General features: G+C 40.9%; 1 protein-coding gene across 1 annotated transcript in view; it reads left to right on the top strand.

Annotated features, from left to right (window-relative positions):
• Window positions 1-15435, top strand: part of PDE4C (phosphodiesterase 4C) — a 322370-nt gene that overhangs the window by 20059 nt on the left and 286876 nt on the right. The window lies entirely within an intron of this gene.

Raw genomic sequence — 15435 nt, forward strand, 5'->3', positions numbered from 1 at the left:
TGACAGACAGAAGTTTTAAGATGTTATGTGATTGGAATGTAAAAAATATTGTTTGACTTTATTAGTTGCAACAGTAATGAAAATAAATACATTATTTGGATTCAATTCATCTTATTGCAAACATTAGAAAAGCTTACTGTAAGATGGCAAACATGAATACATAGTATCCAACCAGTAGGAATATAAGATTTATTCAGAGTGAACAAATTCAACCACATGGGCTTTGCAAGCATTCCTGCAGCAACTGCTCTTTTGAAAGGTTAATCTCTGATGCTTGCTATACAACACCCACTTTCAAGCTGATTATATAGCTTTCTGAATAAAAGGAGATACAGTTTATGAATGGACTCCTGCCAACAACTTACATAAACTTCTTCAACGCCTCATCTGTGCAATGCAAGAGATGAATTGCAGAAGCTCCTGCCTATAACTGCTTTAACGTGACAATAATCATCATCATCAACATTTATTTATATAGCGCCAGCAAATTTTGTAGCGCTTTACAATTGGGGACAAACACAGTAATAAATAATAATGGTTAATATAGTCAAAGAGGTGAGAAGGCCTTGCTTGTAAAGTTACAATCTATGGGATTATAATGTTTAATAAAAATATATCATATGTCTCAGCACCATAATCTCTCTCTAAGTTTCCCTTATTTTGTCTATTTTATATTTTTATTTCCCATTCTTTCCCCATCACATTAATAAAAATACATAACACCTGCAAGTGTACAGTATGTGCATCATGCCTGTCTTGTAGCTGATACTTTCAGTTGCTGGTGGAAAGGATTACTATGCAGATGCATCTATTTTATAGATGTGTTCATTATTTTACAGCTTTTTCAGCATGCCTCTTATTACAATGTCACTTTTATGAGAATGTTATTACAACCCAAGTTAAAACAGCAATCCTGTAGAGATTTTTTTTGTTTAAGTAGCAAGCTGGGGGGAATTGAATTGACTGCATTACTCGTGAGAGTAACACGGCTGGTGCACTATTACCGTTAATTCGGTAATAGTGGGTATTATTACCATCAGTACAGTCATTTCAACGCTGATTTTTGCTCGCAGCTCTGAGAGCCATGAGCAGAAATCCACATTAAAATTCCGTACTAGCGGTAATAACACGGTCAATTGAATTCACCCCTATGGGTGTTTCTAATTTAGGGATCCATTTAACAAAGTTGGTTTATATGTAAGATTTTCTATCACTGCTTTCTTGGATTTTTATGAAAAGTTCAGGGGAGCCAGCAGTCAGAACTATACTTATATTAGTAGAAAGGCACCAAATAAAGGAAACATCACACTATATGGATGGCTGACCAATGCGCTAACAAACAAATGAAGTGAGAATGAGCAGTAAACACTATTATGTAATCAAACAAGTAATTTGCAAACTTTTCATTATCCACATAAAAGGGCCTTTTTAATATTAGTACCCCATTTCTGCTTTTTACGCAGATTAAAAATTATTTATCAGTATTTATGAAAAATATCACCAAGTCAGTTGAGCATTACTCAGCTGCTGTGGTGATATTGGCCCAAAGCGGTAAGAGTTAACTTACAACTTTAGGGGCATATTCAATTGTCGGCGGGATTGCCGAAAATCCTGCAGTCCGCGCACGATTACCGTTATTACGGTAATCGTGCGCGGAAAATCAGTTAATACGGTAAAATACTCGCTGGATTTCAGCTCGCAGCCCCCTGAGCGGCGGAACTTTGGAACAATTGAATATGCCCCTTAGTAATGTGATCAGCAGCAACTCGTGGTGCCGCCGTTCTTCTGGCTTTGTAGTACTGGTTGCTAAGTGTCTGCAAATGCTACTGATTCTTAAGTTTTAGAGGCACATTACTTAGGTGGGTCATGTGATCAGGAGGCTTGTCTTCCACACCTCACCTCATTGGCTCTCTGGGCTTTATTAGGCTTCCTTTCCTGGAGCTGGTGATGGTTTGTTCTATCCAATTTTGCTGAACCTGTGCATACTATGTTATTCTCTGTTGTGACTTCGGATAGTTTATTGGACTTTGCTCTTACATCTAAAAGATACCATTCCATCAGGTATTTGTTCTAGATGACCCCGATAGAGTGGAGAAATGCAGAACTGCATCTTTAAAATAAGGCCGCAGGTCCGCCAAAAAATATTGTACCAACTATCGAACATGGGTATCTGACTTTGAGTGGAATGACCCAACAATCAGGAATCAGTTCAAACTAGGTTTATCTGAGCAGATCAATGGTAATTTGATTCAATATCCTGTTTCTGAAACATTGTAAAGACTTATTCATCATTAGTGTAAAGGTTTCAAGGTTTGTCAACAAAAAGATCCAGCTGCAGGCTTTTTTGACACAGTGGATTGTCAGAACATTCCTGAGCCCATGCATATCGCAACTTCTCAGCTTCTTCTCTTTTCTGATGAAAAGACAAGAATACAAAATCATGGTTTAGGCCTATACTGTGGAAACAGGACATTTTGTCTAAAATTGTCCCAATAAGTTGGGAAACGACAGGACCTAGGTGAAAACAGGGAGGTTCTCCTAAGTCAACAGGGAAACATTGCTTCTAACTCCCTTCAGATTTCAACTAAGCTGTCATCCACTATTAAACACTTTAGGACATATTCAGTTAGCTTCTGGGATCACTGGCCACGCACATAAGGTGCAGTTACGGTACCGGCACATGTAGTGGTATTGGGAAGGAGGCGGCCACGCATAGCCACTATCCCGGAAGCTATCTGAATATGCCCCTTTGAGCTCCAAGCCATCTTAGATAGTGGGGTCAACTTTATTGATCAGTGTATCGTTCAGACTTTCAACTTGTCTATGATGTCTTTAGAGACAATCTGTTTCAGGATGGCCTATTAAACAGAAGAAGTGACCTCTCACCTTATTGTTTGGATGTCTTCATTCAGAGGGCCTTCCTTTTTATGTTATTTAGTCCCCCAGTTATCCTTTAATCTTGGGGTTCCCCATGGTGTTCCACTCATTATTTGGTCAGAGGGGCAGGTTATTCCCTGGGGTGAGAATTGCCCTGATTTATATCTTACTTTTCCTATCATGCTTTAACCAATATGGCTTCCTCCAGCTTTTATTTTTTTGCAGGTGTCTTTTGCAGAAAAACAGCAGAATCCTGGCCGTCACATAGAAACCATGATGTGCCATCTATTTGGTACTTGGAGCAAAATAGATTGGAATTGGAAGATTGTATCACTAAAGGTGTAGAAAAAGGTTTTATTAGGCTCTCTAATCATCGCTGGGAGTGGGATTATTCTTTGCCTCAAAGAAAAATGGTGAACAGTGACCATGTATAGATTATAGGGGCTTGAACAAAATTACAGTAAAAAATAAGTATCCTCATAATTCCGGAATTTATTGATCAACTGAAAGAGACAACCGTCTTTAAGGCTGAGTAATGAACCACTGAGGAATTTCTTATGAATATTTGTTGTCTAGTGTGACGGTAAATTTATTTATTCTTCATCCTTGGAAAAACATCAAGAATATGTATGTATAGTTATTCAGAAATTGTGAATGTCCCTTTTGGGGGTATATAAAATTTGAACAGGGTTTCTTAATTGATTAGGGGTGGGGAACGTCAGGCCTCCGGGCCATTTAGGCGCGCAACATCAGTTGTTCTGGCCCTCTGCCATGTCCTGCTTCTCTGCGCAATTTAAAAATAAAAAAAAATATAAAAAAACCTATGTAACAGCCTGGACCACCACACTACTCCCCAGAATGACAGGCATGATGTCATCACGCCCGACAGTTGCAGTGCGGATCGCCCAGGGACCAACCACAATAAGAAGAGAAGAAGACAGAAGATAAGAAGACAGAAGCGAGGAAAGAAGACAATAGAAAGGTAAGTGAAGGGTAGAAAAAGCAGGATGAAGGGTGCAGTATGAAAGAGGGGAGACAGATAAAGGAGAGAAAAAGCGTCATGAGGGTGCAGTATGATAGAGGAGGAGAGACATGTAAAGGAGAGAAAAAGCAGAATGAAGGCCACAGTATGATAGAGGGGAGAGAGATAAAGGAGAGAAAAAGCAAGATGAAGTTGATTATTTTTAAGTAAATAATTTTGTATGGCCCCCGAATGATGTTATACATATCCAAATAGCCCTTGGCAGAAGAAAGGTTCCCTACCCCTGCAATAATGGATTATGCCTATTAATTTAAAGACCCTCCAAAGATTTCTTGGCTTTGCCAATTATTATCAGAGATTCATCCGTTTCATCTCTTATCATAAATCACTCCTATTACCACCAGAAAGGAGGTAGAGCCATCAGTTTGGTCGACAGAGGCTTCAAAGCCTTTTTGGCTCTCCCTACCTACCCAAGACCTGCCTTTTGTGATTGAGGTTGATGCCTCTGATCTGGGGGCAGGATTGACAGGATAAAAAAGTCACCCCTGTTTCTTCTTATCATGAAAAGGTTCTGAATTATGATACAGGCACAAGAGAGCTTTTGTCCATAAAGTGGGCATTTGAAGAATGGCGACATTGGCTGGAAATGGCCAAGAATACTGTTACAGTGTAAACTGATCACAAAAATCTTGTTTACATTGAAAAGAGATTAAATCCCAAGCAAACACTGGGCACTCTTTTTATACTTTACTATAACCTATAGGCCAGGCTCCAAGAATCTTAAAGCGGATGTACTCTTTAAGAGTTTCTTGCAGCAATAGCCAGAACATGCACCCCAGATGTTGAAAATTCCTTCTGCTAATATTCTGGTAGTTCTCACTATGGATCAAATTAGGCTTCCGCTGACGTGCCACCTAACTTATTATTTGCGTCCAAGATGTTTAGTCGGGCCATTCTCATAGAAGCACATGAAAGTAAAATTTCAGGCCTTTCCAGTTTCTCCCAAGACCATTAATATCTTTTCTTGCTCAGTTTGGTGGCCCCTATGGCCCTTGTGGAGCTACCTTCATCTAAGGGGTTTTACACTATATGGTTAATAGAGGACTGGTTCAGACTAGTGGCCACTTCATTCCTCGCTCTTGTTTTCCATAAGTCAAAGATCCTGGCTACATTTTTTATTTAAAATATCATCTTAAATAAGGGTCACAGCTTGTTTCTGGAGATCATTCTACTCTATGCTGTTAGGAACCCCAACAGCCAGCACCACAAAACCCATCATAAATCAAAGCAAGCGCTTCGAAAAAGGCATCTACGGACTGCAACTGAGGACAATTGGGCTCCAGGCTAAACGCCCAAGATTGAGGATCCCCTTGAAGAAGAGAAATAATTATCCCCACTCTTTGCTGTGGAGACCCAGACGACAGTGGTCTCAATTTAAAGTAAAGTTTACAACTTTCACGGAAGTTACGGAAGTGCCTGCAGTCTCCCGCAAACCGGTCTGGAAGATGCATCTTGGGTTCCACAACAGAAGGCTGAGCAGCTTGTGAGATTCTGGACGCCTGTTCCTGGGCAGCCTGTCGCTGGGACAACTCCTGGACCATTTGAGACAGGGTCTGGATCTGTCCTGCCAACACTTAAGCCGGATTTGCTTCCATAGCACCGGTGTCAGAAAATTCACTCACTTCAAAAATTTGGGCCGGTTATAATGTTAGGAACCCCAACAGCCAGCACCACAAAACCCGGAGTCTGCTCTGAAGCCTGGTGTTCACTGGAGCCCCTAGTAGTGGGGACAGACAACAGAGGGTCGTGAGTTGCGTCTGACTGGGGGGAACCCAGGGAAACTAAGTGAGGTCCAGGCAAGGGTCGAATAGGTCACAGGCAAGCCGGCAGCGTCAGTATCTAGGCAAAAGATCGGGGGTCACAAGCGAACAATCGTGGTCAATATCCAAGCAAAAGGTCAAAGGTCACAGCAATTAATCGTAGTCAATTCCAGGCAATAGGTCAGCAACAGTAGTCAGGATCAGAGGCTATACAAAGAACAAGCAGGGTAGTGTGCTAGTGAGCAGGGAATATAACTGGCAGGGAGGGCTTGCCCCTTCCTGCCTTAAATACTCAAGTGCCCCAATAGAATTTGACCTGGAAGCAGGGGGGCAGAGAGCAACCAGCTGACCGTGATCAACACTCTGCGCACGCGCCCGGCTGCCCTAGGTGCCGGGACGCGGCGCCAGAGACCAGAGAGCGTCCTGACCGTTGCCTTGGCAATGGCCGGGATAAAGCGGAAGTGTGGGCATCTGAAGGAGCGAGTCGCGGCGGTGCCTGGAGCCGCCGCGGCTCGTTACATATGCTAGGTATTAATTTAAGTTGCTTGCGGTCTATCATCCTCAAACGAACAGAATTATGGAGAGAGGGAATCAGGTACTCCAACAATATCTTAGATGCTACATTTTCCATTTACACAATAATTGGGCAGTAACTGAGTCACTTCTTTGGGTGAAGTTTGTTTATAACAACACACCTCACGCATAATCCGGAGTTTCGCCACTTTTTTTATATTTATGGATTCCGACACCATATGTATTAAAGGAATGTGTCTCATGAATGTTTGGAAAACATTTTTACCCTGCAATACCCATAGATAATAAGACCCTACTACTATTATTAGTACGAGTCATGCCCTAGGATCAACTGAGTATTCATTATCATATCAAGCTCAAGAAGAATAGGGGCTGCTATAGGTGAAGACCTAGTGATGCAGATCTAGAAGTCTCATTATCTCAACAGATATTATCACAGAACAGATACTTGGCAGCATAAGGAAGCTTTCAAAGGTAATAGACAGATGTAACCTGGTTCCTGTGTAGAGCTATGCGATAATGAGCCCTAGCACTGGCAAAATATGTCCTTTTTCCAGCAATAGGGCTTTTCACTCTTGGGTTGTTTGTTCCCATGTGCTAATGAGACTAGCAGAGTTGGCAAAACAGCACTGTGCAAAGAAATATAGTTTGTCTACCCACTGAGTTTATTGTCATCTTTTTTTTTTTTTTTTTTAAATAGATGGTAATAAAATAAAAACTTAAGTTTCCTGGAAGTGTCTCAGTATCATTAATATTCAAACATTCAGTCAGTGTGTAAGATAAATGTGTGTGTATATATATATATATATATATATATATATATATATATATATATATATATACACACACAAGTTAACCCGTGCATGATACTCATGCATTCTAGTCAAATCAAGCTACTTAAGGTGTTAAAAAGGTTCTTGTCATGCATTTGGGCCATAGCCCAGGCCTCCTCAGGGGAAGAGCGTTACTTCCCGGCGTAAGCGCCCTTTTTAACGTGGTTTTGTCCACATGTCACCACCTCATCATTCTTCTCCATCTCCTCATCCTTCATTTTCATCGCCACATCTATCCAGATGTCTATCCAGACACAAGGATCTCTCTCAGCGGTCCTGAGTATCACACTCCTCTCACTCTGTCACCCCCGGCAACCACCAACCACTCCCCACTGTCACCCCCGGCAACCACCAACCACTCCCAACTGTCACTTCTCCTTCAAGAAATATATATAGATTTTTTTTAAAATCTTTATAAACACTTTTAACAATTAACAAATTAAATTAACAAATTAAAAACATCTTCGTATACCAAATTTCAGCCCTTTCTGAATTTTTTTTTCCACACACACTAAGAATTTAGTAGGTCAGTGTATAACTCCGCCCAGCAGGTGGCGCTGCAGCTTGGTTTTATTTTTTCCACACACACACAGACAGACTAACACACGCCACTAAGCATTTATATTATAGATTTTATATATATATATGTATAGTAATGGTCAATTTGAATTTTACACTGATATCAGTTCTACACTTTCAGCTGTTTGCTGAGTGTAGCTTTCTAACTGTAACATCTTGCATCTTGTATGCGTCAATATTAATATTCTTCCTTGTAAACTCAGGATTTTTTGTGTGATCTTATAAACAAGTTACCCACAGTGCTTTTTTATGTCTGATTATTCTGAAACCATTGTCAATACTGTTTTTCTATGTTAGACATCAGAAGAGAAGCAAAATCAGTTACTAATATTATTGAAAAAGGCAACATGAATCTGCAAGTGGCTTTAGTAAGTAAATAAAAATACATTACAGACTTCAGTACGCTTGGGTCATTTTTGTGACATGGGAGACTGGCATTGAATATATTTCTTATCTATCCACATTTAATTTCTAAAATATTAACGTCATTATCATCAACATTTATATATATAGCGCCAGCAGATTCTGTAGCGCATTGAAATATTAACAATATCACAATATATACATATGTGCCATGTATGACTAGTGATGTAATTCACCTCAAAAGTAGTGATTTTGAAAAAATTGTAAACGGTTGCATCAGTTTGGAATTATTTCTCTAAATGTTTGCCTGCCATTTCCAACTATGCATTACCATTGTCCTCTGGAAAATGTGACTGATTCCAATACAAATGTGTACCTGCTGGTTGCTCTGGAAACTGTGACAGTTAGTGAATGCTCTCTGTGCACCTGGTGGGTGACCTGGAACATGTGACCTGCTGGGTGGTCTGGAAATTGTGATAGTTATTTGCAGCCACATACAGTATATCAGCACATTTTGCGGGGACTTCAATGACGGTCTGCTGTGTTATTTTATTATTCACTTACCCTCACTTTGTTTCCAACAAACATGGCAAGAGACTGTCCTCGAGGATGTCAACATGGTAGAACCCTTACAGGTCGTCAGGAGCACACAGGTCAAAGATCTTACAGTCAAAAATATTATCGTCACAATCAACATATAACAAAAACAACTGATCTGCCACTTACATTGGACATGACGTATTCGCCACAATACTAATCTTTGGATCCTATCAACATGCAATGTAAGATAAGATTACAGTTTAATGCTGTTACTGCCGGGTTTCCCTAGTTATTAATTAACTATGGCTCTCAAAATACTGAACTACAACTCCTAACATAATCTGGCTGGGAGGCACAGTATACTGAGGATCATGATTGAAAAACTACTGATAAGCAGCTTGTTTAAGCATAAGTGATTCAAAAAACAGACTTGTGTTTTTAGCAATTAAAACATAATTTTTCATCCTTAAATACCCTGTTCAAAACAGATGTTATTGAGTTTTTGCTGCAAATTGAAGTCATGCCTTATATAAAGACTACACAGGTGCTGCAGTGTAATTCAGCGTAATGCAACATGTCAATTAGTGGCAGGCAGCAAGTTTCATGTATCATACTTAGAAATGTTTAAACTGTTCTCAAGTGGAGTAAAATGCATTGTATTTCAGAAACTGCATAGTGTGAACTAAGGCTTTTAACGCTTTTGGTGGTAAATGTTATGAATCACGGAGATGTATTTATAGGTTAAGAGGAACTCTTCCATCTTCACATGTATTTCTTTTTCAATCATTTCTTCAATATATGAGACCTGTTCATTATGTTAGGCTGATGTATTTGTTCCAAAATCCTCTCAGTTATGTGAAACCATTATAGAGTGCTGAAAATATTCTCTTTTCTAGAAAAGAATAAAGCTGATACATGTCATACAGTTGTTTCTTATATTAATAAAGGTTTTATCACACTCACATCTCATGGACCTGCTGAGTTGGGATAGAGTACAGGAGAGTACTGAGAGAGATGACTGGATAATTATCTTTTCAGAAAGAATAGCCATTTGAAGCCAGGGTCAGCCGTGACAAGCAACTGTTCATAGACAAGATCCAAGGCCAGGACATTTCATAGCATCAGCTTCCAACCAATGCAATATTTTTTTTAAGGATTTAAGGGTTCTTAGGTGGCTGGAGTAATTACTTGAGTACTCAAAATCAAAGTCACAGTAGAATGAACAATTGTTGAAAACTTGGTATGACTGAATCGTTTTTGAAATAAGCAGGATCCTAGCAACCATGTTCATGCAAGCAAATTCCTTACCAATTCTATACAATATTCTGCTTGCATTACCGCCTATGAAAAGACATTAAAGTGTTTTTTGTCTAAAGAAAAAGTTCTTCAGATGTGGAGAAACATCTTGATTTATTCACAGATATATATGTAAATGTTCCATATGATGACAGCATTTAATGCATTTAACAATATGCACAATGGTTAGTGAGTAGATTGAAAGCACTGATAGGAGTCAGCTGGTGTGTCATGACCGCAGCAGAAAGTCTGTCACAGGTCCCACTGCAACTGAGAACAGGGGAAATTTGTTGGTTTCATAGGAAGTGTGAAGATACCAAGTTTATCTGGCCCAGTTATACCCACTTTGCGCTGGCTAGCCACCCTGGGGTGCCATACTTTACCAGGGAAGTATACCCAGTGGGTCTTTAATTGGTGATAGGTTTTCGTTAGCAACAGAACAACTAGTAGGCCAGTGAAGCAATGGCAATATTAGACATAGAGAGTGTCACGATTCTACAGCTGTTTGGCAAATGGAGCTGAAGCCAAGGTAATTGATGAGCCTCAACCACCCTTGCTTGCAGTTATAATACACTTAAAAAAATGAGGGGTACTGTTGACAAAGTTGCAGGTTTTCCTGGATGCAGATAGGAGTACAGAGTTTAGGGTGAAAAGAGCTGAGGACGAATGGGTAAACTAAGGCTGACTTGCATGGCAGCACTGTTATAGATATTTACTGTGGTGGTGGCAGTAGAACTACGGGGAGAAAAGTGCCAATGTATAGTTAGGTGTTGTTCTAGCCTGACAATGAGGCAGTTGTGGAGGTTTGGAATATCTATGTTAGTAGTGTTACGAGCCGCGGCGATCTGCGGCTCATCTCTCCTGCTTGCGTCCCGGCTGTCATAGCAACAGCCAGGACGCCACTTCCGGTTTCTAGGTCCCGGCCATCACCATGGTAATAGCCAGGATGTATTCACTGACAGCCGTGCATCCCGGCATTAGAGACAGCCAGGCGCAGGTGCAGTTTAAATTAATTATCTGTTCACAGCCTCAGCTGGCTGATTATTACTCTAGCACCTCCTGTATTCTGATTGGGCAGTCTAGGTATTAAGGCAGGGAGGGCTTAGTCTCCCTGCCGGTTATAGTGTTCAGTTTCCTGGCTGCTGACCTGCTCTTGTACTTTGTTCCTGTACTCCTGGATAGACCCTTCAGTGTATGACCCTTGGCTTGTTTATTGGACCATGATTTTTTGCTGGTGACCCTGACTTCTGCCTGTGACTCGGATATCCTGTCTTTCTGCCAGACCTGACCCTTTGCCTGCACCTTACCTAGCTGCCTGCTTGTGCCCTTTGACCTCGGACTATATCTGACTTCGTTTATCTCCTGCCGTCATCCCCTTGCCTGCGCTACGGTTATATCTATAAGCTTGTACTGCGCAGAGCATAAGACCTGGGGGCATCTGAGTATCTGTGAGCGCAACAAGCTCTAAGGGAAAGGCGGCTGCTATAGGCGAAGACGTCTACCATCTGTTCTACGAGCTTATGACAAAAGCTGTTAGCCTTGACAAGTAGATCATCTTCCGTGATAGAACTATGGTGAGCTATAATGGTTATATATAATATAATATAAGCAGCTAGAAGCTGGATAAGTGGACGAAGGCGAAGCGCATTATTTGGTTTAATGTTGGACAGATGTGCTGCACAGGTTCAAGTTCTCAATTTTTTTACCTTGGCTTCATAGGTTTATGTCCCACAGTTGTGTGGAATTAATTTGGGCCTCAGTTCGGAATATATAGACTACATTCTGTGGACACTGGGTCACCTGGGTAGCTTCTGTTCAGGCTAAATGGTTATGGTCCCCATGTGTGTCACAAGTGAGGGCTTTTGAGCTATTTCTATTGAAAATGAGAGAGCAAGGGTAGGCAGTCAGCTCAGCATTCTTCTTGCAGTCATTGGGCTTCTCTGATATAACACGGCAGGTTAATGTAGAAAGGATAACGGCAGGCTGGAAGAGACTGATTTTAACACCAGATAGCAGGCACCCTATTATATCTATGTATCTTTCTATTGGAATTGATTATGGATAGAATTGTAAGGGTGTGCTGGTCATGTTTTAAGGTAAAATTACACTAGCATTCTTCAGGGCTACAAGAATAAAGGAGTTGGTTAGGACTATGAAAAAGGATGCGTGGGGTCTGGGCATAGCTGCCATTAAGTTGTGAGGTGAGGAGTTAGCCTTTCTCATCAGAAAGTCAAGAATTGATCAATTAAGCAAAGATAAATGGGTTTAGTTGAAGAGGCTGTATGGCTTCCTTACATATCCTGTAGATAAGGTACACTATATTATAGCAAGGCTTTGTTACGTATGTGCTTTGATACCGGCCTGATTAGTCAGAACAGGCCTGTACATGTGACCTGGTGCTGAGTCTTAACTAGGGTTTCCATAATAATGAGGCAAGGCACTGATGTTGCTCCTACAATATTTCAATGAGTTAGATAATAAACATATATATATATATATATATATATATATATATATATATATATATATATATAAATATGTACAGATGACAGGAATGAAGTATAATCTGCAGATGTATAATACAGATATCACATATAATGGAGAAGCATAAATACGTATAGATTTTACAGCTAATACATGGAAGTATTAGTAACGTACATAAATACAGAATAAAGAGAATGGGTTAGATTAATAGAAGCAGCAACAAGTGAAGTGCTGCTAATCACAAGGAGGACATATAGCAATGCAAGCATCAATATACACAAAACCATAGTACTGGGACTGAGGCAGAGAGGAATCCAGAGCGGAACACCACAGACAGCATTAAAGAGAGACACGATACGTCACAGTGCAGAGATGGGCAAACCGGCAAGGTTAAGCACACAGGAGGGTTGATAATTAGCTACGGCAGAGCGTAGCCATGACTGTAGCAGAGGAAGTGATACAATGTAGGTGCTAATTAGCCGCGGCGGAGCGTGACAAGGTGATATACACAACAGCAGTCTTTTTCACAGCACAGATGATATCAGCTACGATAACCACAGCAAAGATGAGAATAGCCAGAACTCTGTGACCCACAGAGAAGGTAGCAATTAACCAATGTTTAGCATACCACAGGGTTCAATAATTAGTAGATGACACTACACAGAGATGCAAGGAAAAGTCTATACACCGCGGAGTCCAGGAATTAGCAGTGTAATCGAACCAGACTGTTGGGTATGACAAAGATTCTTATACAGCAGGGTTGAAGGTAATGAGAGTCTGTGTATCACAGTAGAGGCATACTGAGAGTAAACAAAGTCTTGTAATATGCACATGAAGATACTTGCATCAAGGAAGTCCCAGGAAAAGTGCTCCAGTACTTGGTTAAAGAAATTAAATTCTTTCACAAGGAATACACAGGGTGAGGATACCCAAGGGTCCACAGAGTCAGGGTAGCAAACAATTTGCACTGACAGTGAGCAGGTGTCAGTGCTGAGTTTAAATATAGCAGGTTTTGAATGACCTGCCCCGAGGGCGAGTCATGTGAATCACAGGAGAACAGAGCAGACAGAGAAAGTAGCAAACTTGGAAAGGATTGTTACAGGCTTCTACTTTGTACATCCGCCACCTCCTTACATTACTCCCTTAACACCCCTTATAATAGTATCGTCCTGGAAAGTCATGTGCATTTCTGCTGGCTTCTTCATTTCTCGCGGGCTTAGCGGTGTTTCCTCATTGACAGCTTCGCAATTGTCACACGCCGGTCCTATAGTCAGGACCCGGCTCTGTGACTTTCCCTTTAAGAACCATGATTCTGCTTGCTTCTCTTTCAGAGACATTACTTTCACAGGTGTTCCTAGCTACTGTGATCTGGACCACTCCCCAAACCTCATTGGTCCTGGAGCACTATATGAACCTCCCAAGGGTATGGGCTCATTGCCTGATCTTTGTGTTACTCAGTCTACCTTGGTCTAGGTTAATCTGCTGCTGCTGTTACCTGTGTGCTGGACTTCTACATCTACAAACCACCATACCTGGTACTTGTAGTTCCACGCTGCTTACTGAATCTCCTACTGCTGTTACCTGTGTGCTGGAATTTTACATCTACAAACCACCATACCTGGTACTTGTAGTTCCACACTGCTTACTGAATCTCCTACGGCTGTTACCGATGTACTGGACTTCTACATCTGCACACTGAACTGGCTTGTGAGTTGCCTATTACATCTGCACTCATATTGATTGGCCCAACTACCTTTCTGCTTGGCTGCCTGTATTCCCTACTCAACTTCAATCAAGTTACCTTGTCATCTGTGGTTCTATGTTTGGCACGGCCATTATTGCTAATTATTAGTTGCTGGACTGTTATCAAGAATGTATTCCCCCCACCCTCTAAAGGTTATTAGAATATGGTATAATAGGTTCTAGGGCGCATGAAGATGTATGTTACAGAGAAATAAACTTTAATGTGATAGGTATCACTGTGACATCATAAATAAAAATTTTGGCCAGAATAACATATAGATTTATGACATGCATGAGCAGCAATGTATTGAGATGCTGGTAATACCGCAGGATGTGGGTTTTGAGTAGTGAATTAAAGCAGTTCAAGTCAAAATAGTCACATAAAAATGAAGTGCAGATATGCAATTTATATCTATGCAGGATGAAGGAATTGCAGTCCACCTGCTTAAGTTGTGTTTTGGTTTGAATTTGGTTGTCTATGATGAAAATGTCAAGGTCTAAAAATTTGACCCTTTCTTCACTAATTTGGGCAGTGAACTTGAGATTGAGGTTGTTGGCATTGATGAAATTAAGAAATTCTAGAAGCACTTCTCTGGTCCATGTCTATAGAAACAACACATCATCTATGTACCGGAAGCAGCCGAGGATAAACGGGATGTATGGATTGTTGTGCTAGATAGTGTTATTTTCCCATTTGGCCATGAACAGGTTTGCATAACTGAGCGGGAATTTCACGCCCATTGCAGTCCCGCGAACCTGTTAATAGTAATTGCCATTATACCAAAAGTAGTTGCGGTGTAATATGAATTCTATGCTCTAAAAAAAAATACCAATCCAGCAGCGTCCGGGACCCAGATTCTCCTCCCTGTTCCCTTCCCACTGAATGTCGGTCGTAACCTCATAACGTCCGACATATTCAGTGATGAGCGGCAGTAGAGAGGAGCCAAAAGAAAGAAGACAGAAGGAAAAGAAGAAAGCAGGCCAAGTAAGGTAAGTAAAGGAACGGAGGTGAAATGGTGACAAGAAACAGCAATAGAGGGCGCAGTGTAATGGTGAAGGGGCAGTGTGAGGACATAAAGTGGCAGTGTGAGGACATGACGGGGCAATGTGAGTATGAAGGGACAATGTGAGGACATGAAGGGGCAGTGTGGGGACATGAAGGGGCAGTGTGAGTACATGAAGGGGCAGTGTGAGTACATGAAGGGGTGTTATGTCCATATTATCGTTACCAATAAAGATTTTCCAATGTGATAGCTGTGGTTCTAAAGCACATAAGGTTTTATTAGCAAAGCATAAAAATAAAGCAAAGTTTGGTATACATATGCGTGCGAACAGTCGGCACCAACTCAAGCTTCCAACAACCAGAGCTTACATTTATACACAG

This window comes from Mixophyes fleayi, chromosome 1 (genome assembly GCF_038048845.1).
Source record: "Mixophyes fleayi isolate aMixFle1 chromosome 1, aMixFle1.hap1, whole genome shotgun sequence".
Taxonomy (NCBI): Eukaryota; Metazoa; Chordata; class Amphibia; order Anura; family Limnodynastidae; genus Mixophyes; species Mixophyes fleayi.